The sequence below is a fragment of the Microtus ochrogaster genome, chromosome 6 (genome assembly GCF_000317375.1).
Source record: "Microtus ochrogaster isolate Prairie Vole_2 chromosome 6, MicOch1.0, whole genome shotgun sequence".
Classification (NCBI taxonomy): Eukaryota; Metazoa; Chordata; class Mammalia; order Rodentia; family Cricetidae; genus Microtus; species Microtus ochrogaster.
Window position 1 is genome coordinate 46735781 of NC_022013.1, and position 5786 is coordinate 46741566.

Sequence of the window (5786 nt, forward strand, 5' to 3'; positions counted from 1 at the left end):
CAGGAAAGGAATTGACTGAAAAACCAACAGGTGTCTGGGAGGGAACTGGTTTGAGTTCTCTCGGGCTTCTGCAGCAGGACGAGGAAGATGACTTGAGGTTGGCCTGAAGGAGGGCCGCCCTCCTGCGCGGTGAGTGGTGCGGACGTCCTTGTGCCCAAGGCGACAGGACAGTCTCCCTTCCCATGAGGCCATCTGCAAGGACCTAACCAAGGGGGCGATGTCAGCCTTGGGGTCAGTCGGCCAGAGTGTGCCTCTTCAAAGTAGATAAGCTTGTGCTGAAGAGCGTGTTGGGAGGTGCGTTCCGCGATGCGCGGTGCTTCCAGGAGCAAAGGGCCTGGTGTGGGTAAACAGAGCTGCTATCCCTCAGCGCTCATGCCTCTGGAGGCTTAAGATCTCCTTTGTGAGTAGCACACTCCTGCCTTCCTTCCTTCTACAGGGTGGGCTCTGCTCACCTCCACCTCAGTACCTCCCCTTAGGTAACTTCTGTTACAGGTGGGAAGAAAGTCTTCACCGACGCCTAGAAAGCTCCCCTCAGCCAGAGCCCAATACCCAGCTGCAGTTGTGAGCTTCTCTCAATGCAACCCTACCCCCAGACCCTACTACTCTAGACTCCTATGGGTGCTACCACTGTCTGCATTCCTACAACCACATCCTTGACACCACCTCATCCTCTATAAAAAAAAAAAAAATCATCTCCACAAAGCTATCTCGGGTTCCACCAGTCTTTGATTTCATCTATCTATCTATCTATCTATCTATCTATCTATCTATCTATCTATCTAATCTATCTACCTATCTACCTATCTGATTTTAATATATATGTTCCAGCATTACTGATTGTGGTCCATCCTTATCCATCCAATCCACCTGCTCACCATTGTTAGACCGACTTATCTTTTATTTTTTTAAGTGCCAAGGAATGTTTCCCTTTTTCACTGGAAACCCATCTCCCCTACTTCTCTATTTTCCAGTCCTTGATTAGCCAACACCAACTCCATCTTAGCTATTCACAGAACGTGGTTCATGCCACATCTGGCTGTCTCAACTGTTCCCACGGTGCCGAGAATGGACTGCCTCTCTAGGGCAGTTCATGCACTTCCCCGTCCTTGTCTTTGTGTTGTCTGATTGCTTTGCTGCCTACAAGCGCGACAACACTGACTCATTCGTGGTTCAGCATCCAGCTCAGACACCTAGCAAGTGCACTCGGTATGTGCTCGATAAAGAATGAATCTCGTAAGAAGTTATCAGCTTCGCAGAATACTCACGACTTCTGGAAAAGTCAGAGCTGTCCTCTGAAGTGAATGTTAGTTTAGGGATTTTGCTTTCATTGTAAAGGTCTGGAAGTTCTTAATTTATGCCCAATCTTATGCCATAATAATTTTGATGAAAATCATATGGTGTGATTTGAGATTATTAGAGAGAGACAATACAGTATGGTTTGCAAGAGCTGAGACCCATGCAACTCAGCATTTCAACTCTCTGCCACCTACCAAATCAGTGTCCCCTAAATTTTTTACCTGTGCACATAATGAGAATGGCACCTACCTCGCTGAATTACTTTAAACCATTCCAATATTAAACAGATTCCAGGCTTAGTGACACACATGTGCAGTTCCCATGCGTTTGAAAGGAATGAAAACAGAAGTTGTAAAATATCCACGATCAGTTCACAAAGGATAAAATGACATGTTTGATGTAGGCGGGAGTAGTTTGCGGGATACCATCTCATCGTTAGACTGCTTGGTGTGCGGCCTCAGCTCCGATGCTAGAAGAGACTCTTTAACTTGGTGACTACTTACTGAAGAGTCCAGGGTCAGGCCCACGGATAGTCAAATATCGTGCAACCAGTAAAGGCTGTAAGAGATGGACCAAGAGTCCAAAATGTGACTCTGTCAGAACCAGCCAGGCTCTGAGGCTCAGGTCGGAGATGTAAGGGTGCAGAGTACCCTAGAAGCCCATTGAAACAGGCAGTGTTCCTAAGCACCCAAGTTTTAGGCTGTGAAAAAAAAAAAGCCAACACATTTTGCTGGCCCGAGAGCACCCACCTATAGTGCCAGCAAATACGAAGATGAGGAGGCAGGAGGATCAGAAGTTTGAGCCAAGGTTGCGCATATCCGTTACTTTTCTGCTTATCTGAACCATATGCCTGGCAGGAGGGTCAGGGTTCAGGGAAGAGTCCTTCCTGATAGGGAACGTAGGGTCGCAGGGACATGAGCAGCTGGGGCTTGAAGTGGCCTTCCACGTTGCATGCACGAGGTGGTGGTTGTTGTGCTCAGTGATGGCCTCCAGCCAATGGGATGGTACTGCAGACATTCAGGGCGAGTCCTCTCTGGAACACCTGCACAGACGTAGTGTGCTTTATCAACAAGCTCCTAGCTAGTTCTTTCCTCCCTTGCCCTTGCCTTTCTTCCTTTATCACAGGTCTCCTGTAGCCAAAGCTCACTTTGTACCCCTGATTCTCCTGCCTCCGCCTTGCGAATGTTAAGTAGGTGTTTCACAACACAACTGAGCTGAAAAATTAGCTTGTCTCAGAAAGAATGAGATGGGTGGGGCATAGGGGAGGGAGAGAAGAGCCTGGTGTAGGGACATACATATGCCTGTAATCACAGCTTTGGGGTGGGGGCCAGGGAAGAAGAGCCTAGAGAGTGTGGGGTTAGCCTGGCAACCTGGGGAGACTGTCACAAAAAGAAGTGGAGGGGAGGAAAATGGAAAGAAAACCAAAACCCCGCAGGCCCTAACTTTGGTTGTTGTGGGGAATAGCGGAGTGGTACCTGCAGCTAGAGACACTTGAGCCAGGAAATCCCAGCCTGCTAGACAGGGCAAGCTTTGGAAATTTCTTAATCTTTTGGTAGGTAAGTTTCCTTACCTGTAAATGGGGTGGTTATAACAAATTCTTCGACTTACTGGTTTCCTAGAAATAGCAAGCGTTGACTATTTGTGTTAAGTTTTGCATAGGGCACATTCATAGGCAAATGAATGGGGGAAACAGAGCAGCAGGATAAAGGAGACAGCAGAGTTAGGCTCGGTATAGTAGAAAGTAGACTTTAACATACTCATTCAATATATAGATCAATATTTTTTTAAAAAAGCAGATGGAAAGCATGAGTGTTAACTCTGAATGAAATGGAGTACTTCTCACTTGTCAAATAAGTCCTTATTTTTTTTAAAAATTACTTCTTTAGTTTATTTGAAGCAGGATCTTGCTAGATAGACTAGGCTGCCCCCAGACTTACTGTAGAGCCCAGGCTGGACTCCAATTCACGGTGATCACAGTTTCCAGCCTCCCAAGGGCTAGGATTGCAGCCCTGAGCTCCCACACTTGAATTATTTGGGTCATGATGTCAGACTTTGTCTTGTGTCCACTAAACTTGGTTAACAGTAACAGTGACAGTTGTCGAGGTCAAGAGCTTGATAAATCTTGATATTGGAATTATTTTTAATGGAACCTAAATTCTAGGCTTAAAACCACCATGAGATTCAGAGTGACAAATGATTTAGAAAGGAAGGCCTTCCTATGAGAATTAAACTCAACTTAACTCCAGGCAGAGCAAACCAAGCCTGGGCTACCAGGAAATGGCCGTTTTGTGTTCTTCGTACTTTGCCAGTGGTTTGGGGTTAATTAATTTGAAAAGCGTGGCTAGAAAAATGAATCTAGGAGAATCTAGGCCTCATCCATCACCATTTCTGTCATGTCCGGTTAGGTAGTCTAACCCGAGGGAGTCACCTTCTCAAACATGTGACTCCCAGAGGTGGAGACTGGCCTGCACAGAGTGCTACATGCATGCTACCCTTGGCGTCTTTTCTTTATGAAATCGTATGTGCTGTAGGGACACGTGAGGTCGCCCACATTTAACATAGCTGTCATGTTTTCTCTGTAAAGAGACTGCACCGCGCCAGCTCTGTAATCACTATATCAGCCAGGGCCACGTTTTCATCTGCTGGTGTATTTCATTATGTTCCCCCCATCTCGAGATGATGATGCTCTAGTTATCCTTGGGACTTTTCATTAATATCCGGGGATGTCCTGGAGCATCCAGGAGATAACGTCTCTGGAGAAGCAGGTTCAGGTCCCAGTGTGAGCAAAAGCGGGCAGGTGAGGCAGGGCCTTGGATCGCAAGCAGCACCTCACTAAGAGAGGAGAAAGCAACGTTTCATTTGCTTCACTTCATTTCAGATGCTTCATTTCATTTGCTGGGAGGGAACAGTCACTGGAGTGAGGAGCCGTGATGTAAACTTGCACTGAGTCTTGGAGATGAGATTAGAAAGAAGCTGGTGAACGTGAACCATATTTAGTAGAAAAGTAGTCAAGGCTTCATGACCAAATGCCAGATATGAGGTTTAAGAAGGGGGCCATTGTGTGTGTGTGTGTGTGTGTGTGTGTGTGTGTGTGCGCTCTATATCAAGGGATTCTCTGCTCTACTTGAGACCAGTTTAGCTCTTCCTTCTGTTTCTTAGTACAGTTCATTTGGGTTTTATGATTTGCTTGAATTAAGCCAGGTAAATTCCTCCTTAGCCATGTTAGTTAGCCCTGGAGTAATGGAATGGGATAATAAATGGAATCACTCACACACAGATACATTTTAATTTCAGAGAAAGCCATTGTTCCCACCCCCTTTAGGCACCAGGACCTCCACATCCTCATCCTCGAAGCTCCCATAGAACATCCCATTAGATTCAAGCATTCAGCGACTTTACCAGCTCCAAAGCTCCAAATGTTTGCACAATCCTCCTCTTAAAATGTGTTCAGTTTAATCACAGCCATGCCATGCTTACAGTGTCTTTCCACTGCAGCTTGCTTTCCTTTGCTATGACCCAAAGCAACTCAGGGCAAGAAGTGTTCATGTGACCTAAACTTGCACGTCGCAATACGTCACTGAGGGCAGGCAGGTCAGGAACTCAAGGCAGGAGCCTGAAGAAGAAACCATGGGACAAACATTGCATGCTGCTCACTGCTAGATTTCCTACACAGCCAGGTTCAACTGTCTATGGGTGGTGCCACCCACAGCGGGCTGAGCCACCCCACATCCGCCGTCAGTCAAGGCAGTTTTCTCTCAGGCATAGCCACAGTTCAATCCCATCAAGCTAATTATTTAGTTGAGGTTCTCTCCTCCCAAGTGACTGGTTAGGTCCACTTGACAATTAAAAACTAGCCAGCGGAAGGGTGCCATGTTTTTATTTGTGGAGTCAATCAGTAAGAAGACACTTAGGGCACTACTTCCGTCTTTTCTTTGGTGAATACAATCTCTTTCTAGATTTTTCTGGTTTACCTTTCAAATATTATTACTTACTATATCCCCTGTCCTTACCCAGGACTAGAGGCCACAGGTTGCACAGTTGACAATATTGCAAGCACTGCCAAAGATAGTGGAGAGAATTCTAGACTCTCTAAGGAACATGGAAATCATGAAGATGCAGTGGTGTCTGTTGTCACACGCTTAGACTTTAGGCTGGCTCGCACTGATCTGGGTTAGTCCTAGAAGACAAGTGAAAGGCGGCACTTTCAGGAGGATTTGCCATCACTGTGCATGGTTGGCAGCTGCTACCAAAACACTTACATCCGTCCAACCTGCTTCATCTGAAAAGATAGGAACCGGGGCCAAACCAGGAAGCAAAGAACCCGAGTTTCCACATTTTCCGTAGCAGTGTTACAGTTTCAGAGAAGATGTGGAAGAGAGGCCGGTACATATGCATGTATTAGTCTTTTGTTTTTGTTTTTTTTTGTTTTTGTTTTTTTTTTCGAGACAGGGTTTCTCTGTAGCTTTGGTGCCTGTCCTGGAACTAGCTCT

The 5786-nt window shown here is 46.1% G+C and overlaps 1 protein-coding gene across 1 annotated transcript in view; it reads left to right on the forward strand.

Annotated features, from left to right (window-relative positions):
• The window catches only part of Nek10 (NIMA related kinase 10), a 184255-nt gene continuing 178469 nt past the window's right edge, over window positions 1–5786 (forward strand). The window contains exon 1 of the mRNA XM_013346817.2: window positions 1–129. The gene's annotated coding sequence lies outside the window, so the exon portion shown is untranslated. The remainder of the gene's footprint in view (window positions 130–5786) is intronic.